The sequence below is a fragment of the Canis lupus genome, chromosome 3 (genome assembly GCF_048164855.1).
Source record: "Canis lupus baileyi chromosome 3, mCanLup2.hap1, whole genome shotgun sequence".
In the NCBI taxonomy this organism is placed as follows: Eukaryota; Metazoa; Chordata; class Mammalia; order Carnivora; family Canidae; genus Canis; species Canis lupus.
The window spans coordinates 71,409,502-71,436,827 of NC_132840.1; the positions used below are offsets into that span (position 1 = coordinate 71,409,502).

Below are 27,326 nucleotides of genomic sequence, written 5' to 3' on the forward strand. Positions count from 1 at the left end.
CAGTGGCTGCACCCCAGCACTATCCTAATTGTGCCAGACAGAGCTGTTTAAATACCACCAGATAGAATATTACTCAAATTAAAATGAGGCCTTAAATGTCATTATTTGTGTCATTATTAATAGCCCTTAATTGTGTTCTCTAATCATCATGAAATTATGTTAGTATTAATATTCACGTCAAAGCTGCCTAGGGAACTTGGAAGATTTCAGAAAAAAATTATACCATATGTCAGTTCCCATGAATGTGAAGCAAATGCTGGTTTTAGAGCTTAGTTGAGGCCGGAGATGAGACGGCGCCCTCGACACCTGGGGGCCGCGACGGCCGCCAATGGCCAAGGTCACTTGGTTCCTGCTCCCTGGGTGGTGGCCTCCCGGACCCCTGCACCCAGCGGGACCCCTCGAGGTGTCAGTAGGATCTGTTCTGGGGGACCCTGCGCAGGGCTGGGGCCAGCTGCCCCGGCTGCTCAGGGGATCGGGGTCCACTCGGACTGGCGGGTGTCCGGGGCCTCCTCTCCTCCTCTCCTGGCGGTCTCAGACCTCCTGGGTGTAGACACCACAGGAGAGGACCGCGGCCACCCCGCCTGTCCTCCCGCTCCACTGCCTCGCGGACCTCACCGCGGATTCTGGGCCCGGCCCAGAGGGCCCGTCGTGGCTCGGGGAAGCAGTGCAAAAGGCGTCAGGCTGACTTTCCCAGGGAAACTTCTGCACAAGCAAAAGAACTTTGAGAAAGTGAACTCAGAGACCTGGAATTTGAAAGGAGTGTGTATGGAGTGTCCCTAAAAATCTGGAAACAGGTGAATGGCTCTGTGTCCTCGGGGATGTCTTTCTACTGTAAGGAATAAAATAGCACCATCCGTGTTTCCACGCTTTGCGGACAACCTGTGCTTTGCCCCCCGCCAACCTTGCCGGGGCTTCTTTGGGGGGTGGCGGGGTGGGGGGGACACTACCTCCCAGTGTAAGGACAGCAGTCCCTTCGGATGCTTTCTTTTCTTATCAGAGGCTTCAGGAGTGAGAGCCTCAGTTGGGGAGGAGCAGGATCGTGCCTCTCCTCACGTCAAGCGGGACTCTAGCTCTGCCTCTGCTCACAGTGACACCGGGTATAAGAGGTGGGGTGGTGACAAGGCAGGCGATATTGCCAATTAGACTCTCCCTCCCTGTGGGGATGTGTGGGGCGAGTGCCCTGGGACCCCCAGAGGCATCAGCCTCCTGCTGACATCACTCACTGGCTCCTCTTCATCATTTCTACAACATTCCTTTAGGCTGCCTGCCTAATGCCTCAGTCATCCGCTAATGGAGTCCACGTGACCACGATGTGTCAGACAAATCTGGGGCAACCGCCTCACTCTCTTCCCAGAGCCCTTGGAATTCTCTGGAACTGAGAATATTCAAATGCCTTTCTTGGTGAAACAGCAGGCTTCCAACCCCCCAAATATTATGACTTGAGTTAAATATAACCCAGAGCATGAAAATAACGGCACAACACTGGGCTTGGAGAAGCCACGGAGGGAGCGGCTCATACACAGTCACACTCTCTGTCACCCTAGGGGTGGCGGGCTGTCCACAGGACCCGTGGCCACGCGGGCAGAAGCCCACAGAGACACGCAGAGGCCTCCGGGCCTTCTGGGCTGGTGAGTAGCGACGTTAGCTGGGCTGGGCCTTACAGGCGTTGGTTGCTGGATATATTCTCTCTCTCTTCTTCTAATTAGACGTGTGACTTCAAGGATGGGGAGGAACTGTCTTAGCTGTGGTGTGGAAAGGGAGACTTGCCAACTTTGTAAGACGCAGAGGAGGCCAGTGTGCCAGTGGGACACCAGGCCAGCTTGCCGATGCTTATTTCCCAAGCCGGAGGGACGACGCCATGTGCCCTCCGTGGGCACTGGATTGCCTCTCAAGATAACCCAGAAGGAGGGGAGGCTGGGGAGATGCCATGTTTGGGACCCTGAGCCAGGTTCTCCAGCCTGCCTCAGTTTCTCTTGTAACTGCACGCAGAAGTGTTCGGTGAGAACTCAGTGGGTGGTAGATAAGCACCAGGTCATCTGAAAGTCAGACTCTCTGAAGTCCAAACCCAATGATCCCAGTCATCATTTGCCTGGAGCTGGATGTGAACCCGTGACCCTAGAGTAGGATAGTGGACTAGGCCCCCGCTCAGGTCCACACTACCAGCCGGTTACCCAGCAACATGGCCACATGGCTGTTCTTCTCTCTTCCGCTTTGGGCCAAACAGCAGAGAGCTCAGGCCAGTCCAAGAGAGCGGATAAATTGGCATCTCCTTTGTGTTACGGACGCGTTCTGCGTGTGGGAGGGTTGACGGCATTCCTTTGGTCCCTGGAAGGCAAGCAGGGCAGATATAATTACCCTCTACTCTGCAGATGAGGAAACTGAGTCTCAGCACAGGTATGAGCCCAAGGCCATATGGCTTACAAGCGACACAAGTGGAGTTGACCCCCAAGTGTTCTGATTGCCAGGGCTGTGTTCTGAATTAGGTACATCCCTCTCCAGCCTTAGCCCGCAGCCCCACGCAGAGGCCGGGTGGGAATTCCGAGGAAAGTCTGGGGGCTGGCTCACTGGCCCATTAATTCTATCAAGACGGCAGCAACAATGTTATTAAGCTCTCTGCCTTTCCCCAAATCTTTGCTTTTTTCCCAGCTCTCTCGCTCAGGCGTGCATGGGAGGAAGTCCAGAGCAATGTGTGGGAAGGTGCGAACGCGAGGTGGTAAGAAGGACTCTGTCCTGTCAGGGTCTTTGCTTTCGTGCTCTATGGTCCTTTTCTTGAAGACAGCGGAAGGAGGCCCTGCTCCTCTGGGGTCTGAGAACAAAACCACAAAGGCACCTCCTCTCCCCACTGTGCCCCCCACCCCATCACCAAATCCTGAGATGCCTTATCCTGAGAGGGAGCTTGGGTGATGATAAGGGGATTCCTACTTCCCCTGGCTGCTGGCCTGAGGGTCTTAGGTGATGACAAGAGCCATGGTGGGATAGCTCCCCTGGACTCACACGCGGAGCTGCCCGCCCTGCTCCCTGCATGAGGAAGTAGACCCCACGAGCTGTTCTGGGGGTGCACAGAGCACCTCCCTCGTCCATCCTGAGACCCACTGTCCAGCTCCCCACCTCTGGGCCCCCCTAATCCTTCCTCCACCCCCATCTTCCGCCGCTACAAAGCCCCTGCTAGAAGTTGACAAAGCTGACTGGCTGTTTAATGTGCCACAGGTGTTGTTGCTAGGCAACCACCCCACTCGGTAGCTCAGACTCTGTCAGCCCAGATCAAACCCCTGGTAGCACTTAACCCCATAACTGCTTACCGCAAATGCTAATTACCCAGGCCCACCGAACAGCAGATTTAACAGTGTTTATTTATTTATCAAGGATTAGGAGGCTGAGTTCTCAGCCAACACTCCTCACCATGGAGCCTTGGGTCAGGCTGCCCCAAGCAGGATGTGGAGGCCTCGGGCTTGTAAGTGTCTGTCTTCTTTTCTGGCCATGACCGGTGGACGTAAAATGGCGTGTTGGCCACTTGACTCCACAGGATAGGATTCTCCCTCAACCAGCCAAATGCCTTGACTACTCTCTGGTCTCCAGGGTAGAGGTTGCAGAGCTGGTTCCTACATTGTTGACTACTTCCAGGTTCACGTTCTTGATCCAGAGCCTCATAGTTATGAGTGGAAGTCATTTCTTTGGTGTTGGTACTCAGCAGAGTAGGGGATGATCATCAATTTTTGACAATTCTTCTAATACCTGAGTGTTTTTATGCACTCCTGTTCTCGGGTTTCACTTCCACAGGAGGAGATAACTCACAGTTCTTTAGCTCGACCAGGAATTACGGGAAGCTCTAGACATACATAGATAGATATTTACACTAGATATACATCAAACTCTAGTAGAATTGATCTATTCTGGAGCTGGCCTCCCTGTCTCAGGCTGTGACCACCCCGCCCAACCCATGATAGGTCCTCAGCAACCACTGTTGGATGCATGAACACAACCACGTTTCTAATTATTTCCTAACCCATAGAATAGGGTTGGCAGGAACAAGAGAGACCATCAAGTGCCGGAACAAACTCCTCTGTCCCTTCTTCCCCTCTCTCCCCCAAGAAACTAAACTCTGCCCATAAGCCAACTTGTAGGAGACTCCCCTGTGGCACTGAATCTCCCTTCTGATGGCGAGGTGCCACACAAGTGTAGTCCTGGTTGTGAGGGATAGGTCTAGGCCTACTGGGCCATGGGAGTGGAGCGTTCCACATATTCCCAAAAGGCAGTTTCTCCCAAGAGCATGTTAGCATCTCCCTCTAGAGCCCTGGAATAAGTTCCAAAGCATCCCTAACTGCTCTCCTGTCTAGCTAAAATAAAAGTCAGTGAACCCTTCTGTTGCTGAATGTTGTCTAGTTATTTAGGGTTGGAGGGGAAGGGAGACCTGACTTCTACTGAGCACTCATGTTCGTTATTTAGAAACAGATAATTCAACCCCGGAGCCCCATTGTGATGTAGGTACCATGCTCCTCGTGAATGCGTTATGTCAGGTGCCGCACTAGTGCCTACATACTTAACCTTTACTGTAGCTCCAGTATGTAGATCTGTCTCTATCCTGCATGTGAAAAACTGAGGTTCTGAGAGGTGAAATAACCTGCTCAAGTTTGCACAACCAGCAAGGGACACAGCTGGCACTCTGTATCACATGATCTCCTTTGAAAACCACAAGTGGGGGGAGGTTAAATGACTGGCCAGAGACCCCATGGCCAGGGAGTGATGGGACAGAGTTCTCTCATTGCTCTGACTCTAAAGTTCTTTTCATATTTTGACCTCTACAGTTTTTAAGAGTTGTCCTTCCAGTTTCTGTGTTGGATGGTGAAAAATTCATGTGTCTAGCATGGAGGAGGAGTGGGTTCTAGGGAGCAGCAGAAAAGGCTGTATCCTGAAGTCAGATCTCTTGTCTGTCTCTTTCCTGTGGCCTCAGAGGGATCACATTGGAGAGAGCTGAGAGGGGAAGAGAGAGAAAGAGGAGAGATGGGGAGGAAAAGGGGGAGGAAGTGGCAAAGGAGGGAGGGAGGAAGGGAAAGAGAAAGACACGCAGAGAGAAAGATGGAGAGGAAAAGGAGGGGGACAAGGAAGGGAGAGAGAGGAAGAGATGAGATGGAGGGAGAAAGAGAGAGAGAGACAGGGAAAGAGAGATAGGAAAAAGGAGGAGAGGAGGAAGAGGGAGAAAAGAGGTGGCAGGGAACGGGCACACGTGCACATGGACGTGCACACATACACACACGCAGGCCTGCTCCCAAACCCCTATGGCTCCCTGCTTCCCTCCAGCATCTGAGTCAGCAATGCCTTGGCTTTGGGCTAAGCCACTGTTGCCAGCTGGTGGCATTAAGAGTTGGGATTGCCAGTTCGGTCACAGGTGACAGGATTGGGAACATCATCATGGCCCTGGCTCCTTCCCAATAGACCCAATGGGTCATGGAAAACCCCAGTTGGGGAGTGAATTCGGGGGCAAAGAGAGACGCCATATTCCGGGTCCCAGTCCAGAGAGGGGGGTGACGGGCTCGCCTCATGAGTTTAACACTTTCCTGCAAGTGGTTTCTCCATAAAGTATTAATAATGTTCCTATAATTGATACTTCAGGGCAATAACCTCTGACAAAATGGCCCTGATTAGCAGATAATTGAGTGTGTTGGATTGTGTCCTGAGAGAACTGAATGCCAGGCAAGGCCCATTAGCCCATCATAATGACCCCTTTTGCCAGGTATTAGTGTCATTAAGAGCCTGCTCTCTGAAATCAGTCCCTTTATTTAACTCTTTTCCCTAATTATATGGATCATTTTACAAATCAAAGCAAATGTTTGCATACAGCCCTGGTCATGCGGTGGAGTGAGGGGCTGGAGGAACAGGCTGGAATCTCTGAGTGAGTGGAGAGTCCTTGGTGAGGAGGATACTTGTGGTCACGAGGAGTTTCCAGAGGAGATGAGCTCCCTGGGGGAGCTTGCCACCAGGGCTGGCCCACCTTGCCGGCTCAGGTGCTCGTGTGGGGGAACACCTGGATAGGGGGTGCCTTGCCAAGAGAGCTTGCAGGCCACACGTAGGCCAGCACCTGCACACTGAATCCATCTTGGTGAAACATCTGGCTTCCTGGACTCCAGAGAGCCGGATCCTTGACACAGAGGATGCTAGGATGGAACAGGTGGACCCCAGGGTCCAGACGCAGGGCACCCAGAGGACACAGAACACCTGGGTCGATCATCAAGTTATGCTCAGAGCTGGCTCACATCTCTATCTGGAAGCAGGAACCTCTCTGGAAGCGGCCAGGGAGGCCAAGGAAGGTCCACAGCCTCCGATCAGGGAACATGTGGCCACAGTGGCCGCGCGTCCACGCTTACAGCTGGCAGCTAGGTAAGCAGCTACTGCTCCTGGGACTCCCAGGGCCTCAGACTCTGATCAGCCCCCAGGCCACACGCACAGGAGCTGACACAACAGCAGGCTCAGGGGACCGGAAGCTGCTTCTGACCTGTTCTCCCTAGCGCCTTCTCACTCATTAAAAAGTATGGACAGTTTCCCATTTATGTGAGTCCACTCACTGCTTGACACCTGCCCACCCCCCACCCCCCAGCTCTGTACCAAGCTTTTTATCCCAGGGCCTGCTCAGTGTGGGGGAATCAGAAAGCGGTCCCGGTGTCTAGCATGAATTGCTTAGAGATGAGGGGCTGATAGGTTGGTTGTTGGTAGCTAAGAAGGGTATTTTTTTACATATACCAAAGATGAAGCACAAGGGATATCATTTGTCACTGGCAGGCCCCAGAGGTTGCCGAGCTGGGGATAATTTATTTATTTGGCCGAGTGATGGGTGGATTTCCAGAGGAGAGTGAAAGGCCTGCCGTGGGTCCTGGGCTGCGGCGTGTGTGTGGACCGTGTCTCCTATGCCGCCCCCTCTCCACAAAGGCAATGCTCCTTGGGTTTGCTCTCCCTTGTTTTAATCACAGAGGAGCTTGTGCTCCTGTGATTTGCGTTGGGCCCAGTGGATTTCCCAGCGTCGGCCTTGGGTGGAGAGCTGCCAGCCGTGCAGAGAAACCGCCGGGGTTTCTGCCGAGGAAGCAGAATTTCGGTGGTAGAGTGTGACATTCCCCTCTCAAAAATAATACCTTTCATTTAAGGTAGGAGAGAAGGTTTGACGTCCCGTGAAAATATGATTTTCAGCCCGGTTCTGCTTGGGGCCGACTTTTTCTTCAGGGCTTGCATTGCTGAGGCAGGGCAGGGGAGAGAGCCTGGGAGCTGCAGGTGGGAAGAGGCCACCCGGGCACACGATGGAGGAGGCCTCTGAGAGTGGGCCTGTGCGGGTGGGAGCCCTGCTCCCTGGCCGGGGCTCCCTCGGGGGTCCAGTCCAGTTCTGCTCGAGCTCCCAGGAATGCTGCTCCCAGGGAACAAAGTGTGCACCTCACCTCACCAGTCAGAATGCGAACTGAAGCTAGAGTGACATTATGTGTGTTGAGACAAACAAATGAGCAACTATTCTATGTCACAGGCGTTTCTGAGGATTAGCTTAGAACTAACGCGATGGGGCAGCCTGGGTGGCTCAGCGGTTTAGCTCCGCCTTCAGCCCAGGGTGTGATCCTGGAGACCCGGGATGGAGTCCCACGTCAGGCTCCCTGTATGGAGCCTGCTTCTCCCTCTGCCTGTCTCTCTCTCTCTGTGTCTCTCATGAATAAATAAATAAAATATTAAAAAAAAAGAACTAACGCGATGTTCATTGACAGATGTGTCTTGAACATTATACTGCCCAGACCCTGATCTAGGTGCCAGGGGGACCTAGATGAGCAGGATATGGAACCCGCCCTTGAGTAGCTCACGGTGTCCAGGCTGTATGTTGGTGGTGGTGGTGGGCCATGCACAGACACCGAAATGGAAGTGTGGGCTGGGTGTTCTAGGAATGCACAGCAGGAGAGAGAAATAACCCCCTCTGGCAGGGAAGGAAAGGGAAGGCTTTTCTGAAGGTGTAATACTAAAGCTCAGATTTGAGAATTTGTCAGATAAAAAAAAAAAAAAAAAGAACTAAAGCATCACAACAAAGAGCAGCTACATTTATTAGGGATTCCAGTCTAATAATCATAATACCTAATCTTATAGAGCAATTACTGTATGCCAAAACACTTTGCATAATTTATCTCATTTAATCCTTACAGCAACCCTGTGATAGGTATTATTGATACCCCCACTTTCGAGCGGAGGAAATGTAGATTTTGAGGGAATTTGTGGAGATTAAATACTCTGCTGGGACCATGCAAGTTTGTGAGTGTGGGGAATCAAAGCTGAACCCAGACTTCTGAAGTCAGAGCGCATGCTCTTTTACATGCATCCTCCTGACTTTCTACACACTGCCCACATGTAATCCATTTGATCCTCACAACAGCTCAGAGAGGCACGCATCCTCCTCCTCACTTCCAGGTGAGGAAATTGGGAATGCAGGAGAGTTAGAGATCCGCCGTAGAAGAGGTGAAAGAGGCAGAGTGTATTGGGGGAGCTTTCAGAGGTAACTTATGGTTTCCTACAGATCCCCATTCCTACAACCCTGGATCTTTAGAACAATGGCTGTACGTCTCACCATGCTTGTGGCTAAAACATGAAGTTGGGAGTGACAGGTGGAAGGAAGTGAGCTAGGTGATAGGCAGGATAATGGTCCTCCAAGGCTAGCTACCTCCCAATCCCTGGCACCTGTGAATATGCTGAGTTACATGGCAACAGGGTTGCATGTGGAATCAAGGTCGCTGATCAGTTGACCTTGAGATGAAAGATGACCTCAGTTTGTCTAGACGGTCCCAGTGAAATCGGCAGGGTCCATAGAAGTGGAAAGGTGAGGCAGAAGAGAAAGAACTGGAGAAAAGGCATGAGAGAAGGACTCCTCTGATGTTGCTGGCTGCGAGGATGGAGAAATGGGGTCAAACGGAGCAAGTGACTTCTAGAAGCTGGGAAAGGCAAGGAAATAGATTGTTCCTTAAAGCTTGCAACAAGCAATGCAGCTCTGCCACCATCTTGATTTCAGCCCAGTGAGACTCCTTTGGGACTCCTGAACTCCAAACTATGAGATAACAAATTTGTGTTGTTTTAAGCCACTACATTGGTGGCAACTGGTTTTAGTAGCAGTGGAGTCGGAAAGCAGAATAGGTCAGCCTGAGGATGGCCTTGTATAGTGGACTCATGAGTATGGTTATTGATTAATCCATTTTATTTTTAAATTTTATTTTAATTTATTTTAATAAATTTTATTTTATTTATTCATGAGAGACACACAGAGAGAGGTAGAGACATAGGTGGAGGGAGAAGCAGGGAGCCTGAGGCAGGATTCGATCATTCGATTCGTCGAATTCGTTGATTCGATTCGTCGTCCCAGAATTGACGCTGGGATCATGACCTGAACCAAAGGCAGATGCTCAGCCACTGAGTCACCCAGGTGCCCTGATTAATCCATTTTAAAAAATGAATAAGGAGACCTCAACTCTGCTGAGTTTGTCTGTGACTCAGAGTATGTCATATGTCAAGATCATATGTTCTTTGTAGAACAAACCCAGAAACAAAAGATCATTGTCACTTGGTCATAAAAACATTGGCACAGTTCAAGATGGTGGGCACATGGTAAGCCAGTTCTCTTGCAGGCTGCATCCGCTCCTCATGGAAGGCATATGGGCCAAGAAGTTATCTTTTCATTGGATTTAATACTTATTGACTGGTGACTTATTATATACCAGATACTGTAAGTGGGAGATACAATGGTGACCAAGCAAATACTCCACCATAGTTGTCATGGAGCTTATGGTTCTGTAGGAGTCAGATATTCAACAAGAAGTCAAAAATAGATATGTAATTATAAATTGTCATAAGCGCTACAAAACAGAAGAGTAGGGTGTGATGAGACAATACACCAGAGGCCCTTGTTTATATTGGAGGTTTTGTGAACGGTCTCTTGGGAAGTGACATTTAGGCAGAGAACCATGCATAAGAAGGACTTTGTGGGGTAAAGGGTATGAAATGAGCATTTCAGAGAAAGGGAATGGCATGTTTGCAAGTCTGCATGTAAGAGGAAGCACCTTCAAGGACCTCAGAGAAGACAGGTGTGGCTGGAATGTGGTACATGGTGGGGAGCATGGCACAGGATTTCGCTGGAGAGGTGGGCAGGGGCTAGGTTGTGGCCCCTTGAACAACCACTGAGTGGGAGAAGGAGTGGCATGATCTGATCTGCACTTTGGAGAATGTTCTAGAAGACAGAGAAACCATCTGGAGAACAAGAAGGAGGCTGTGGCAGTAGTCTAGGCAAGAGATGATGGTGTCTTTGCTAAGAGTGACAGGGCTAGTGATACCAGGGCAGATCTGCCATTATTTTGAAGATAGGCTCATTCAGATGTGGTGATGGGTCAGATATGGAAGCAGAGGGAGGGGCCAGGAATAATTCCCAGATTTCTGGCAGAAGTGGCTAAATGGATGGAGGTAGAACTTGTCGAAATGTGACAGGTTGGAGGAGGAGAGAGGTTGTCATGAGGGAAAACTCCAGGGGTTTTGTTTTGAATATGTTAAATTTCAGAAGCTGTCGATACCTTTTGAAAGCTGTCATGTAAGCAGTTACACAGATGAAACTGGAGCTCAGCAGTGAGGCCAAGCTCTGGGCTGAAGGGATGTGTCTGTGAAGTCTCATATACAGACCCTAAAGCCATGGGAACAGACGAGGATGGAGTGACACCAGATGAGGCTGGAGAAACTCCAACATTAAAAGTTGACTCTTGCAGGTATAGCTACCCCAGCGAACATGCCATTCACTCCCCAGTGTTTCCCTCCCCACCTAGTACTTGTTCAGTGAAAATGAGAACACCCACGTATGATTTTTCTGTCTTTCCCCTTCCTTCCTACAGCTATAAGTTGGTGGGGCCTTTATGGGTCTCTGAGTGACTGCATGGAACCCGTTCCCTGCAGAGATGTCTTGGATCCAGAGCACAAGATGGAAATAATAGCTTGTTATATTAAGCTACTGAGATCTTCAGGTTGGTTGTTATTGCAGTTTGTTCTCTCCTAACCTTATTAATGCAGTCAGGTAAAGAGACAGCATCGTGTAGTGATTAGCAGCATAGAACACAACCCAAAATGTCTGTTTCAATCTTGCCTTTCACTAAGATTTCTAGCTAAGGAAGCTAGGGGAAAGTTGCTCTATGTGTCTTCATGTTCTCCTCTAGCAAATGGAGAAAACAGCCTCTGTATCACAGGACTATTTTGAGAATTGAAATAGTTAAAAATATAAAGCACTTAGAATTGGATAAGTAATAAGGAGTCTATAACACTCATTCAGGAAGGAGGAGGCTGCAGAAAAGCACAGCAACAGAGTTAGGGAAAATGTGAACCAGGACCAGGAGAATGTGACATCACACAAATCACAGGGAGAAGGCCTTCAGGAGGAGGGAGGGTTAACTGGTAGGTGCTGTTGAAGAGAGGCAAGAGGATGGAGACACCGGAGAGTGTACGTGAGATTTAGTGACCTGGAGGTCATGGGTGGTCTTAGCGAAAGCATTTTCAGTGATGTGTGTGGTGTGTGGTGGGCGGGTGGGGCTGTGGCAGACACAGTGGAGTGGGCTGACACAAGAAGAAGGGAAAAGCATCTGTATACAAGCTTTTGGGGGCAGCTTGGTTGGGAAGAGACTAAATGGAGAGATAGGAGGGTAGAGGTGGGTATAGGGTCTATGAAGATTTTTGACTTTAAGATGAAGGATTCTAGAGCATAGTCAGAGGGGAAGTTGAAAATTTGACAGTTCGAGGGCAAAGTCAATGCCACAAGCCCTTGAAGTTGTGTTGAGGTAGTGGGGTCAGCAACACAGGTAGAAGGAGTGGCCTCTCCCTCCACTGGGATGGGAGGTCGGCGGACAGGATGGGTGCAGGTGATGGGCATAGGTGCAGGGAATGTGTGGGGTCTGGAGGCACGAAGAAGGGCGGGGCTCTTCTATAAAGCATGGAAGTGCACGGAATGGGAACATTTGCTCCTGCAGTGCTTAAATGGTCGTGTAAGGCTCCAATTGAGAGGTGAGGAGTGGTCCTCAGGAGGGAGGCAGGACAGGAGCTCTGCTGCCGGTGGAGGGTGGGCATCCACTTGGAGATGCATTTGCCGCAAATCTGTGTCTGAAGCTTATACGTTAATTCAAACCCGAGATCCTTCTCTCCTGGGTAGGAAGAGCTAGGACACGGTTCTCTGATAGAACAGGGATCAGCCTGGGACTCTTCAGTGGGGTTTGGTCCTCAGCTTACATTTTCAAACAGGTTTCCCATCTGTGTAGTGTCTCCTGAGCATTTTCTTTGCCTTTCTGATCGGACCCCCTGCCTCATGGGATTTGACCCTCCTGGAATGTCTTCTGCACCCATCTCCTCTTAATGAACCCCAGATCCTTCTAAGCTAACCTCGAGTCCCGGGACTTTGGTGAAGCTTCTCCATCCCTTCATCCACAGTAACCCCCACCCTCTGCCCCCACCATTTGTGTAGTGCCTAGTGTATACCTCCTCCAGCTGTGAGTACCATGGTGGTGGGCATCACTCCCAGGGCCATGTGCTGTGCTCCACATGCCCAGGAGTTGTTCGGTTCACACCTGGGTAGCCACTGCCATGCCGGGGATGTGTCTCCTCAAAAAAAGTCTGGAGGACAGGAATCTTGTCTCACACATCCGTGAGTCCTCTGTGATGTCTCTTCCATAATAGATGTTCACTAAATGCTGCTTGGTGGATTTGCAGCAGTCAGTAGGTGTGAGAAGAGCTCAAAGGTGAGGCTGCCAAGGCTTCACCTGGATTTGTTCTCTAAATGGCAGCATTTTCCTTAAGCTCTGAGCCTGGATTGTAACATCTTCAATTTGAGAGAGGAGTAACTCTATCTGGACCTCCCTCACCCCCAAGGAGTGGGCCAGGAGAGGATTCTTGTGGGCAGGATCTGTGCTGACCTTGGGCAGAAAGGCCTGGGGTGATGGGAGAGGTGAGCAGTGTTAATATGCTCTAGTGCGTTGCTCCAGGCTCGCTAATTGCCAGCAAAGAATGGGAATGGGCAGGCGGATGGAGGCAGAGAAGAAACCTGTTTGTGCAGAGTCAGCAGCAGGATGTGGGTCCCCCTCAGCTGTCAGGCTGAGATCTTGTCCTCTCCGCTGGCTTCCCAGCCGAGATGCTCCCTAGGAGTGCTGTGTGGGCGTGCAGTTTAAAATAACACTGAGTGTCTCGGGTTTGTTTGGCTTTGAATGCGGAGCCCTGGAAATCTGTAGCCAGCATGCCCACCTGGAGCTTGTCTGGGGCCCGGAGTCATCTCCAAGTGAATAAATCGATGCAGGTGAGCTGGGGGAGCTATCAAGCTCTGCCCTGGCTCAGCCCCGACCTTCAGGGACCATGAAGGTCACCCAGTGCAAGCTGCACTACAGGACGCACACTGATGCCAAGGACAAAACCATGTCCGGCAAAAGGCTGATCACCAACTAAAGGACATAATGTGCATCACCCTCTCCTTTGCTTACATTTCTGCCCCGGCCACTGCCTCACTCTTCCTCCTTCACTACCCAGAGCCATTGTTCTCCTGAGGTGGGATCCTGGTAAGAGAGAAATAGGCGTTGTTGCAGCAAGGGAAGACGTCCTCAGTAGTGAGGGGAAAGAGGGAGGAGGCACAGAGTTGGGGCTCAGTGACTTTGCTGCAATGGCCTGGGGAAGGCGCAAGGGGTGGGCTCCGACAGGACTGCTGGCTGTCTGGAAGGGGTTCCTTAAGAAGGGAGCCAAAGGAATCGCTGACTGGGGATTGTAAAACCACCCCGTTAGTTCTTTCAAAGAGAAGTTCTTTCTGCAACTGAGACCCCACTGGGAGTGAGAAGGGCCAGCTCAGCAAGGTTGTGGGGTCAGGCCGTCTCTCCCCAGCCCATTCCCCCTGCTGATGGCTTCCTGAGGCTGCCTCCCTGCCCTGCTCCCCCTGTACCCACAGGTCATCAGGCTGTCTCTTATATTTCTGTTTTAGCTGTCGGGCAGTGCCCGGGCAGGTTCCCTGCCTCCCCGGAGGACTGTTGTGTCCACACTGAAACTGCCTCTGTTCTCCTTGGAGGATCCAGAATATAGGAGAGTGGGCTCTTGGGACAGGGGGGACAGTCACAGGGCGTGGCTGATAGGGAATCACTCAGATTTGGGATGAAGAGGAAAGGGCGTTTGGATCACAGTTGGAAATTGCTTACATTTCTGTCCTTCTCGATCCTTCACACACTTGAAAGGAGCAGAGAATTCTGAACTCGTCTTTTCTGAGAGGCGCTCCTGGTGAACTAGCTGCCAGAGTCTGAGAGCCACAGTTCGTCTGAAGCTTGGAATTCAATTGCCCAACAGTGAGGGGCCTTGAGGGTAGGCTGGGGGAATTCTTTGGGGATTCGTTGCCCATGCTTTTCCCTGCTTCTCCATCCCTGCCCACCTGGGAGCCTGAACTGTGTTTTGACAACGGGGAGCATTCTTTGTGTTCTGACCGTAAGGGGCGATTTGTGGGTACCTTGACCTCACCTCCACCATCACTGGCCCAAAGAACAAAGCAGACAGCAGAGGAGATAGGAGGGGAGATGGGTGTGTCAGAGTGAGGTCAGGAGTGCCTGTTTTCTCTGTTCCTCCCACAAATGACCTCATTCATTATGGAAAAGGTTTAACTGATACGGAGTCATAACATGCAAGAAGAAACAGCCCAATCGATAGCTCCGGAGCACCTGGGGTGGTGGATTGCTGGGGGTAGTGGGGTGGGGAGGAAGCCGAGGGGAAGGAGGGAGAGTATTTAGAAAGTGATCTGGCTTCAGAAGCAGCTCTGGAGCATCTGTGCTTCTGTTAACCGTGGAACATGAGCATCTAATCCCAATTAACTTCTGCCACCATCTTTAGTCTCCGCTTCTCTGTTCACGCCAGTGACAAGACGTTAGCTGCAGGCAAGGAAGCTGGGAAGACCTCATGTTACCTAGGTGGGAAGAATCAGATGGTCCCTGTGTGCTGGGGCCTTGGTGGTGGTGGCGGAAGTGGCAGAAACAGTACTTGGGTTATCATCAAAGGGCTTATCCAGGCCTCCAGCTCTTCCTAATTCAAGCAGAATCTTTGGCCTTTGTCCTCAGGCCGTGTGTAGGGACTATTAACATTTCTGGATGTGGATCCCCCTTCCAAGCACTGTTTATGTACCAGAAAGCCATAGTAGGATCGAGTCTTAATGAGCTGCTCATGTAAGCCAGCGTCTGAGCTTGGGTGATGTCCAAAGGCTGCTTTTCCGGGCCTCAGTTTCCTGGGCCGGACATAGAATTTCAGTAGATGATCTACAGCTGTACTGTCTCATATGGTAGCCACTCGCGCCATGTGGCTATTTGAATTTGAATTAACTGAAATAAAATTTAATTAAAAACTCGGCTCCTCAGTCACATTTCAGATACTCCACAACCCCACGTGGCTAGTGGCGACTGTGTCGGAAAGCGTGGATATGAAATATTGCGGTCACGGGGACCATTTCTATTGGACAGCACCCGTCTCTAATGTGGCTTCCTAGCCTGCCATTGCTTTACTCTATAATCGTGTTATTAAGAGGCCCTCAGAATTATTTCCCTGAGTTTCCTCCTCCCACCAGCCGCTATTCCGCAACCGCATACACAGCACACACGTGCACACACATGCGCACACGCACAGAGCCCATGCACACTGCTCTCTTCCATCAGGAGAGTGTGGAAAAAGCTGATAGCCTGTGTCAAGGACAACTGCCTAACTGGGTGTTGCTCCTGACTTCTCATGAAATGTTATGGACCTTATGGGATTACGCATTGTATACACATTTCCTGAATGCCCACTACGTGCCAGACATCGTTCGGAGCACGGGTGGAGTGCGCAGTTGGGGGAAGGTCCTTTATTATATACAACTCCTTTGCCTGTAGAGGAGGCACCATCACCAGGAACATCAGCGATCGCCTTTGGCGTCTACTTGCTAGCTGTGCAAAGAGAGCTCTGCAGAGGTGGCCTCGCCCTGGAAGGACTGGCACTGTACAAACCACTCTCTGACTGTATAAATACTTGATAGAAACAACTAGGGAGGCTGTGAAGATTTAATGGTTGTGGAGTGTGGTAAGTACTCGGCTGGAGGCATGGACAGTGTATCCTGGGACAGAGGAGAGGAAGGTGCACCCTCTCGGGCCTCAGTTTCCCCATGTGAATGGAGGGGCAGGGTCCGTTGACCTCCGAGGCCTCTTCACTGCTAAGATGTTCTCTTTCGGGAGTCTCGATATCTGAGAGCTCGTTAGAGGAAAAGGCTTTCTCTGTGCCAATTTCAGGTTGCACAGGTTTTTCCTGTATCTCCCAACGGCGGTGCCCTTTACTTCGTCTAAATCCTGAGGAGGCCTGGAGGCGCCTTCCCTCCCCTGCACCCCTCCCTCCTCCCAGGTTGCACAGCCCCAGCCTACTTCTTGTCATATTTCCTACTGGATCGGGTGTTTAATTAAAATCATAATTAAAATTGATCTCCTCATTAGCATGCACCTGCTCTGCCTCTCATATCCTTGTGTTCCATTATCCACTGAAGATGTCAGGTCTGACAGGCGAGAGCCAGACCCCAGGCCAGCCCTGCCTGATGGGGTTGGCCGATGACAACATCTGGACAGAGAGGACTTTGGTGGAGAAGCTGCATCTGCAGAACAACACACAATTAGCACCAGGTGGGCTCTCCGGGGAGAGGCCAGGCCTTGTGATGGCCTGCAGGCAGCTGGCTAAATCTAGTGGTCCTGTGGGAAGGACACCTTCCTCGTGTGCTTTCCTGGCCCACACACGCGTACGTGCACCCACAAGCACACCTGCAAGGGTGATGTGTGACAAGCCAACAAACTCCTTGCCCAAGAGAATCCAGAAAGTGAAAGACGAGGGGGGCTTCTAATTTCCCTGGGGTGAACCCTGGCTCTGCCCTCAAGGAGCCTCTAGCAGGGCTCTGTTTCCACTGCCTCGGGGACTTGCTGTATTCCAGGCCCCTAAAACAGAACCTGGCATACAGTATGCACTCACTTTAGTTATTGAACATTTGTTAAGTTAAGGAATACCTTTCACTCCTGGAAATCACTAAATGAAATAAGATTTTTCCACAAGGGTGGTGTGGATATGCATGTGATACGAAATGTGATATCCTGTCTGCTGTACCTTTTTGCAAATCCTGTGCAAGGTCCTTATTAAAGGCTAGGTCAAACTGACCTCACATCAAAGGGTTTTTTTTTTTTTTTTGTAAGGATTTTATTTATTTATTCATGAGAGACACAGAAAGAGAGGCAGAGATACAGGCAGAGGGAGAAGCAGGCTCCATGCAGGGAGCCTGATGTGGGACTCAATCCTGGGACTCCAGGATCATGCCCTGGACCGAAGGTGGCACTAAACCGCTGAGCCACCCGGGCTGACCTCGAAGGGAGTTTTGACCACTGTAGCAGGAATTTAGGCTTTGGGGTTAGATCTCATTTCACATCCCAGAGCTCTGCCTCTCACGGGCTATATGGCCCTGGGTAATTTACCTCTCTCAACCTCAGGTGGCAAATATGCAAAATGGGACTCATGAGGCCTGCCCAATGGGGTGGTCACAAGGAAGAAATGAGGCAATAAGTTCCAGCAACTCATGATTCCCTGTCTTGCTTTTCTTCCTTGTTATTCTAAAACTCTCATTATAACATCCTGCAAGTGCCAGCACCAGGACTTACATTGTCCGTTGGGTTAAGTACATCATGTCTGTCTGTCCAGCATTCTGTATGTGATACTGCACTTGGGAGGGAGGGGGCTCAGCTACGGAGGCCGGGGTGCCAGGGGAAGGCAAGGCCAGGGTGAGGAGGACAGCTCGAGCTCACAGCTGCAGCTGCCCTGAGCTGGCTTTGCAGGAAGAGTGGGGGGAGCCTGACAAGGCCAAGAGAGTTTCCTGAAGTGGGAGGCATGGCCTGAATGTCAGGCTCCTGTGTCTGTACCTCCTCCCACCCAGTGGAGGCCACTGAGAGGGCCTGAGCGGGGGCAGAGCAAGGTGAAGGCTGGTGAGGACCAGCTGGGCTGCAGAAGAATGCGTGGAGATCAGCCAAGGAAAAAGAGCCTCCACGCCATGGGGAAGTTCTTCCTCTGGGCTACTTGAATTCCTTCTGCTGGAATCTTAGTTTGTTTTCTCTTCTGCAGTCTTTGGGGGAAGGAGAGAAATGCTAATGACTCTCCTCCATTACCCAGCATTGATTTGTGGGAGGGGAGCTTTGCCATTGCCTGGTCTTCCTTTCCCCGGCGCATCCCTCTGGATGTACTAACAAGGGCTTTACCAGAGATGAATAAGCGCCAAGCAGTCTTAGCTCGCAGCGCTTCTCCAAAATTCCTCCTCCCTCTCCTCTCCCTCCTTCCTCTCCCCGCTGCTCCTCTACCTCACCAGTCCCTGTCCTTGGGGGGCGCTCAGGGCAGAGGTCCCCGTCCTGGGGGAGTCAGTCCCCGCAGCCCTGCCCGGGTGGGCTCACCTCTGCTCCTCCCCGGGAGCCACCAGCAGACAGCCCCGGAGCCCTGGGAAGTCAGGTCAAACGCAGACGATGCAGGAGCAAGAGCCACGGGGAGGCGGGGTGTCCACCAGGGAGGTGATTAGCTCCACGGCGCCTCTAATAATAATCTGCGAGGCTAACAAACAGCACGGAGGAGGAGGCGGCGAGGGCAGGCTGTGTGCCGGCTGCCTCTGTCCTTGTTAAGGTTAGATGAGGAGGGAGCCCTCGGTAATTGCAGACTTCGCCTGATTACTACCAGCTCGCAGCCAGGGAGCCGTGGGAGGCAAGGCCAAGGCTCAGTGAGGAGCCTGGGAGCAGCGAGAGCCTGAGGGGGTAGGGTTTCCCCCTCTGCTCTGGGGACCCAACTTGTGAAAAAAGCCTGGATTCACAAACTCAGTTCGTTCATTGGTCAGTATTGACCGGCTGCCGTGGGTTCTATAGAACATTCAAAGTAGAGCTGAATTTCATTTTTTGAAGGATAGGAGACGAGCCAACAAAGATGACTCTCGGGGCGCCTGGGCGGCTCAGTTGGTGAAGCGTCTGCCTTTGGCTCAGGTCATGATCTCAGGGTCCTGGGATCGAGTCCTGGGATCCGGCTGTCTGCTCAGCAGGGAGTCTGCTCCTCCATCACCCTCTGCCCTTCCCCCCGTTTGTGCTCACCCTGTGTCAAATATATAGATAAAATCTTTAAAAAAAAAAAAGATGACTCTCCAGCTATCTCATCAGAAGACTCCCTGCTACCACACACACACACACACACACACACACACACACACAAGCAGTCATGCACAGACACTCTCACCCTCACACACGCTTGGTTCTGAGCCCTCTATGTTAGACACTATAAATATCCAAGGCTCGGAATTAAACTTGAATTTGCACCTCGGGTGAAGGGATGCGGCTGTCCTCACTCTGGCTTCCCTGGCCCCTCTGCTGCTCAAGCCTGTAGCTGGCTGGGGAGGAAGAGAGCACAGGGTGAGGTGGGAGGACCTTTCTCAGTTAGGAGGTGGGTAAGGCCTCTGGGAGCCAGCTGGCTTACCATGAGGGGCAGGAGCAAAGGCAAAATAAAGGCCAGGCTGGGAGCCAGGGGCTGGGAGAGTGAGGACAGGACACCACACCCAACCTCAATGCAAATTCAGGGTTGGATCATGACCAGAGCAAGAACCCTGCTTAGCCTCCTATAGACATGACCAGGTCAAGCCCCATGAGCAGGAGCCGAAATGGCTGAGTAGGGGGATGACATGTAGGCAGTGGATGTTGCCGGATGTTAATACGGGCAAATCTGGAAAATGCAGTTCTCTGAGGCTAGCCTCTGACAGAGAATGAGTGAATCTTACCCCAGTGGATTATAATTTAAAGACCTCAAAGGGGCTCCTAGAAATAAGAAGCTTTAAGGATGATGCTGGAGAGAAATAGGTAGAATTTTCTCCCTGTTGGGTGGAGGTTAGTCTTGTGCAGAAATCGCCTCATCTAACTGCCTCTTGTATCTGGCCAGCACATGGGAACAGCATGACCCTGGGGGTTCTGAACTGCCCTGTCAACTGCTTAGACTTCCCCTTCCTCCCCTCTCTCCCTGGGCAGCCCTCCCTTCTCTGCAGACCTCACTGCTGCCTGCAGCGGCCTGGAACCCATCTCTTTCCTCGGCTTCCAAATCTGACATCGTCTCCAGGATCATTCTTGTGGTAGTAGGACCAGGAGCAGTTCCATTAAATAATAATGACAATGAATGAATGAATGACAATTTATTAGGTTCTTTGTACGTGCCAGGGCCCTGAGCTAAGTGCTTTAAAATGCCTTGTTTCATGTAATCCTTCGAATAATCTCATGAAGGATGATTTAATCTGTTTATGAGACTTTGCACGACTTGCCCAAGGTCTGGAGAGGACTGGGAAGCGGGGAAGGCTTAGTTCGGGCTCTTCCTTCTGAAGTCCCAAGGGTTTAGGGTAGCTTATCCCCCAACCCTCCAGTCCCACCTCTGGCCCGTGCTGGCCAGAGCCTACTTTCTTGGTCTTGGTGCAAAGTACTTCCTTCCCTTGGTCGGATAACCAAAAACCCACCACCAATGATCATATGTGGCTTTTGTCTGTTTCTTATGAAACTAATGAATACAGACTTTGGAGGAAGTGACTTTAATCCTTCAACCCCCCCTTGTTTTTATAGGGGAAAAAAAAATCTCAGAAAGTATGTTCTGCAAGGACACCAGAATGGGGCATGGGATTCTTTTGTGCAATTGGCCCCCAAGGCGAGAAGTCCCAGGTAGGAGCCTCTCTGGGGAGTCCCTCTCCAGGCTCCATGGCCTGTCCCCCGGGACCCAAGTTCCTTTAATACTTTTCTCCTCACTTCCCAGCCTCTCGCTCTGCTGGCCCTGCCCTGAGAGATCATGAGTCATCACTGGCTCAGAGCAGGTGAAGGCGGGGAGAGGCCGCCAAGCCGGGAACTTCCCCACAGCGCCCTCCTGTTCCCCCTGCGCTGGTTTTCCTAGTTCCCTTTGACAACGGTGGTTATTGCTTATTGAACAGTTGGTCCTGTTCTGATGTCTTACTGCTATCAACTCATTTCATGGTCACATTAATCTGTAGGGTATGTGTTGTGCCCATTTTGCTGATGAGCAAGTGGTGGCACAGCAACATCAGTAAGTTGTCCAGGGACACAGCATGGAAGTGTCGGCGATAGGGCACGACCCTCCACAACCCTTGCACAGCTCAGACTCCTACTTCTTGGTACTGGATGCTGGGGACAGTTATACGTGACTTTTGTTTTCTTTTTTTCTTGGCAAGCTGGCCTAGGAAACTTTCTACTATGAATAGCAGCACTCTATATGCCAAGTTCCTAGGAGCTGACGTGCTAATGAGTAGAGCTGTGGCCTGCCTGCCTTTTTGTGTCCCCCTCAGACTTTGAACAAAAGACACGCTCCATGGGTGTTGGGTGGGTGGTTGATTGATTGAGTTTTTTTACCTGCGGGAAGCTCCACTGGCTTCCACAGCTGCTGAGGTCGGAAAAAGGAAGGAGGGGAGGAGGTGTGGCAGTCGGTGTGAATGGGTCCCCCATGGGGGCTGCGCCTTCCCGGAGTGCATGCCTGGCCTCCTCCTCAGGTAGGTATTCAAGGCAGACACTGTGGGTGGCTTGTGCCCCCACCTCTCTTTCCCAGTGGACACCCCGTTCCTCTCTGTGAGCCTGGGAAGCTGGCCGCCCTGGGAGTGCACCTCTAGGATGAGCTGAATTGGCCTTTACTCAAGGAAGATAATCCTTGGGGCCAGCTATGCTTGCTTCTCTCTGCTTCTCTAGGGCTGGGGCTGCCATGGGTGGGAGCCCCCATAGATCTCCTGGGCCCCCAGGCAGCAGGGGTAGAGCCAAGGAGGCTGGGCTCCTGGCCCCCAACCCTGGGAGGGAGGCTGGCCTATGTGCAGAGACACACCGGTTGTTTTTTTCCTTTTTTAAAAAGATTTTATTCATTTATTTGACAGAGAGAGAGCAGAAGCAGACGGAGCAATAAGTTGAGGGAGAGGGGGAAGCAGGCTCCCCACTGAGCAGGGAGCCCAATCTCAGGACCTTAAGATCATGACCTGAGCCAGAGGCAGATGCTCAACCACTGAGCCACCCAGGCGTCCCATAGGGTGGTCCTGACAGGCATCTGGGTTCCACCTCCAGCTTGGGGGTGAGGGTCAGGCCCTCCCCTGCTGCTACCTGTCCAGGTACCCCACCTACTAGAACTCCACCCCCGACCGCCTGCCGTGGGGCAAGCTGGGGAGACCAGGGGCAGAGCTGGGAGGAGGGGGAGGAAGATGTAATGCACCGAGCCGAGAGCACACTTGGGGAAATAAAAGATCTATTTTTTTTTTCCGTTTGTTCTCAGCAAACATTTGTCATTCAATTTCTTCCTAATTACACAATTACGTAATTATGTAGTATTAGTAAAATAAAGCCTAAAGACGTTTGAGTAAAGAATTACTTAAGTAAATAATGTCTGACTGAAGTAATTATTTCCTGGGTTTTCTTTTTTAAAGTCGAAGTGGATGAAGTTTGTTCAGGCGTTGTTGTGGAGCTGAGTGCGGGTGGGGGCCGCACAGCCAGGGCGGCAGCATCGGGCTCCCCTCGGCCCCCTGGGCTTTAGTCCCTGGTACCCTGGCACCTTCCTCTCTCTCTAGATGGGACTCTGATGGCAGATTCCAGCTCTGTGATTGGCTGCATGGCTGGGGCCCTGGCTTCTGTTTGGAGCCTCCCTGGGCCTGCCAGAAGCCATAGTTCCTACCTTGGTCGGGGGACAGGACGAGGAAGAAGCTCAGGGCAGAAGTGGGTGCTCAGTTACCGAAGGCTGTGCCTTGGCCTCCCCAGCTTGGCGAGCAGCAGCAGCCACACAGGAGGCCACCGGGTCCACAGAGAGACTATGCCAGCTGTCGGATGAAGGACGAGGTCCCAGGACCTGCGTGGTGACGTGGTCGCAGACGTGGAGGCAGTGTTTCAGGCTGCAAAGCAACCTGGAGACCTGACGTGGGCAGGCCCTGGAGTCAGGCCACTGTTGTCCTGGGTGTTTTCTTCTTGGTCTGGAGGGTGCAGAGAAGACAGACATATTCAGGGTTGGCCTTCAGCTCTCCAAAGCCCCCAGGGGCCCGAGCAAGTTCTTTGGTGGACTTGGACCTGGTAGTGTGCTGGAGCGGTGAGGAACCAGTCCTCCTGGAAGAGCTGTCCTGGCCTGGGATTAAGGGTGCCACCCTGCCTCCTGGATGCTGGCCCAGCCCAACCCGGGAGGACCAGAGGCCAGCTCTCAAGCACAGGAACCCACTTGGAATGTGATGATGGAATGACCCAGCACCTTCTGGAATCAGGCCAACCTGTGCCCCCTAAATCACTCTCCTATTCCCATCCTGCCAGAGCTTGCTCACCCTTCAGAGATTCCTTCATTCCATTGATCCTGAAGGCCCTGGACAGGGTAAGTCCTTGACTTCTCAGCTTTTTCCTTAGGGCAGTAGAACCAATATATTCCTCCCCCGGAGCCATTTTGAGTTTCCTGAGGCCTCGTGGTTGCTGCTAAATCCCTCCAAGGCTGAGATACAAGCCCAGAATCCTCAGTATCCACAGAGGTGGTGCGTGTCAGTGAGGGCTGACACCAGCTTGGAAATGCAGCAGGTAAGGATGACTCAGTCTTCTCAAGGGGCCGTGGCTTTGGGCCTTTGATGGGCAGCTCACCTAGACCAGCATGCTGTGGGAAGAGGACAGACACCACAGAAGCTTCTGGAAACTGACTGGAGCCACCAGGACAGAACTGGAAACGATTGCTGACACAATCTTTCAAAAGCCAGTTAAAAACATCAGCTTTTCTTGAGTGCTTTATCTGTTCCCCAAGCAGCAAAACTTTGGCAATATTTAGTAAAATTGAAGATACATTTCCCTGCAATCCAGCAACTCTACTCCAGGCATATGTTTGGGAGAAATGCATATAAGTGCATAAAGAGACATATACCAGAGGAATCATAGCAGCATTGTTTATAATAGCAAAAAAAAAAAAAAAAAAAAGAAGAAGAAGAAAAAAGAGAAGAGGAAACAACCTAAATTTCCACCAACGGGAAAATGAATACGTTGTAGAATATTCATCCAATGGAATTCTTTCCAGTAATAAAAGTAAATGAAGTAGAGCTACATGTATCAACATGGGTGATCCTATAAAACACCATGGAGCTAAAAAAGCAAGTTCCAGAAGAATATATATGCTGTGATACCACTTATACAAGCTGTAAACTATGCAAAACCATACTATGTACTGTTTATGAATAATACATAGGAATATAAACACCAAATTCAAGATGGTCAAATGCAAGACAGTAGGAATACAGGGTAGGAAGGGGGGTTTCAAGGGAGGGGATGCACTACATGGGTATCCAACTATGTTGATCATGTTTTATTTATTAGGCTAGGAGGTAGGCACAAGGGTATTTATCATACTATCCTTTAAATTTTTTGAATGCTTGAAATATTTTAAGAAATGTTTTACTACAAAATAAAAATGTGAAAATCCAAACAACAACCAAAGATCCTGTGGGCTCTCCCCCAGAAATGCCGGAATGTGGGGGGTGTGTGTGTGTGTGACGGCAGAGGTGGGGGTGACAGTTGGGGTAAGGGGTGGTGGAGAAGACCTCAAATAGAATAGGCCACAACTGGCTCCTGGGAAGTTTTCTGGGTTGAATACTTATTCAGTAAAGTTCTTCTCTTCATGCAATATTTGCCTACGTAACAAGCTAAATATTCATTGAGTAATTAGCCAGTTCAAATTTGTGGTATGAAAAGACAATTCCTTCTAATTATAGGGATGTCAGTTAAAAGATGCCACACTAGGATGCCATTCACTGCCAAGAGAGCCTTAATAAAATTCTCGCTGTGATTTAGATTCAAAAAGGTAAAAAAAAAAAAAAAAAAAAAAAAAAGGACACCATTATTTTTGATAATTAAATATTTACCGGAGCTGAGAAAGTAAGTCACACTAATGTTTCAGGCTAATCAAAAGCTCTTTTTAAAAAAAGTCCCAGTAAAGATATTGTTGCTCTCACAGCTTTGCCGCCGGGTTCTAAGATTTCTGGGCTAAGACCACGGCCAGCTTTCCTGGAGAATCCGCAGCAGGGCTCCGACTTCCTTGCACAGTCCTTTGTGTCATGACTGCAGATCTGCTTTTATAGGGGGCAAAGGGGAGGAGGGATGAGGAGGAAGGGTATGTCATCGGGAACCCAGTTCTCTCTGGAAGGGAAGCTCAGTAACCGCATAACTACTGTGTTAGCTCGTGTGGTGGAAGCTGTGCCCTGACTTGAGATCCAGCTCCCATGCTCCCCAGCTGTGAGATGTTGGGTGAGTTACTTACCTTCTCTCAGTCTCAATTTTGCTTCTGTAAAATGGGGATATTGCATAACGGCCTTACAGAACTGTGGGGAAGATCCAATGAGGTAACAGCTGTGGAAATGGTTGGCATGTTGTAAGGTGCCGCACAAATAGAACGCATTATGCAAAATAAAATACCACTATAGATGGCAGTGATATGTGCTGGGAATGGGGAGATAAGGGAAGTGAAACCCATCCCTTCTTAGAGTAGATTCATGGATGTTGTCGACATCTGAGACCTGCCACCCCTTCCTCTGCAGGCAGCGGCCAGCGTGGGAGCCACACTGTCACCCCTCAGCTCCTGGCCTTTCTTAGGTGTCGTGTGGCCATGACCACAGCTGTTTGGTCCAAGGATAAGGCTCGGCCAATCTGAGTACTTTCCATGAATTTTGCCAAGAACTGAGGAAGCTAGGCAGACCATCTCTGCTTAAAGATGCTCTAAATGGGGGAGCATCCTAACTGCAGTGTAGCTGTTGAGATTAGACTTTGCTGCATTTACCTGAACCCCCTTCCCCCCTCCCATGCCACAGGGAAACAAAACTAAACAACAACAAAAAAGTTATTAAATAAAACAAACATATGTGTCCCTCTTATGTAAAGAAGTCCCAGAAGTAGGCAGTGCAGGGCCAGCCAGAGAGCTCCGAGGTCAGTCTCCCATCTGGATCAGACTCCTTGGATGGAGTCAGGGTCTCCATCCTCAGCGCAGTGCCCCCGCCCCCCCAGTCATCTCCGTCTCCCCTGCCAATAAAGGTGCAGGGGTTTTAGTGAACTTATTTGCATGCCAGGCAGTAAGAAGGATTCAAGGGAGGAAAAAATAAACAACAACAAAAACAATAAAAAACCCTGCCCCTGGGTTTTCAGGACTAACTCTTCTGCTTACCTCTCATTGGCCAGAACTTAGTCACATGGCCAAGCCTAGCTGCAAAGATCGCTGGGAAATGTAGTCTTTTAGCCGGGGACCGACGCTGCCCAATAAAACCGTAGTTCTGTCACTAAGGAAGAAAGGGAGAAAGGATGTTGGGCGAGGCTACTCCTAATCTCTGCCGCGGGGAGCAATTCCCGCAAAGGGACCAAGTTGTTCTGTTGTAGCATCTCAGCATTTCCCACGGTTTGATTAGTCAGTCTTAGCTCTGATTATAGGAAATATTCAGGATCCTTTTAATAAATTCCTTCTTTTCTTTTATTAAAAAAGTGTCAGTCACAATTGTAAGGGTCCTGATATTCCTGTCCTCCAAGACTCCTTTACAGCTCCTGGTGACACGCGATGTGGGAAATGGAGGACTTTACTGGTATTCAGAGTTTCTTTCTTCTTTCTTTCTTTCTTTCTTTCTTTCTTTCTTTCTTTCTTCTTTCTTTCTTCTTCTTTTTTTCTTTTTCCTTCTTTCCTTCTTCTTTCTTTCTTTCTTTCTTTCTTTCTTTCTTTCTTTCTTTCTTTCTTTCTTTCTTTCTTCTTTTTTCTTTCTTCTTTCTTCTTTCTCTTTTTTTTCAGAGCCCTCAGGACGCTGGCAGTGTCACACTAGACCTGGTAGGGAGGGGCACTAGCAGACCTCGGACTCCTGTCTGGGGTCATTTGCCTAACGTGGTGGTGCTTTGTCCTTTGCCTTAAGAGCTGCTCCCTGCTTCCATAGGTCCTTAATCCAAGACTCTGTGGCTCTCCCCTTGGCTCTGAGTCCCAGAACATTGCAGACAACTTGGAATTGTTTCTGCTTCCTCGTTCCTTCCAATGTTGTCTCAAATCCCTGTTGTCTCCCTTCTCGGCTCAGAAGTGCTTGGACGGAACTGGAGCTCCAGTGACTCAAGCTATAAACTGCTTCCTCTCCACCCGCCTGGCAGAGGCCCAGGAGAGGCCTCTAAGAAGTTTTCTGTCTGCCTGATGGTGCCAGGGATCAGCACACCCTTAACTTGGCAAAAAGCAAGGTGGGAATACGGGGGGAGGCTTCCCTTGGCATGTCTCTGGAGAGTCACTTATACCACAGCTCTGGTGAC

General features: G+C 50.6%; 2 long non-coding RNA genes across 5 annotated transcripts in view; one reads left to right on the forward strand and one right to left on the reverse strand.

Moving 5' to 3' along the window:
• Positions 1–27,326, forward strand: part of LOC140631014 (uncharacterized) — a 149,581-nt gene that overhangs the window by 11,566 nt on the left and 110,689 nt on the right. The window lies entirely within an intron of this gene.
• LOC140631013 (uncharacterized) lies at positions 21,198–26,643 on the reverse strand. Its single transcript, XR_012028679.1, has 4 exons — positions 26,221–26,643; positions 25,324–25,412; positions 23,360–23,676; positions 21,198–23,020 (listed from the first exon to the last, which is right to left on the reverse strand). It is a non-coding gene; the product is annotated as an uncharacterized lncRNA (long non-coding RNA).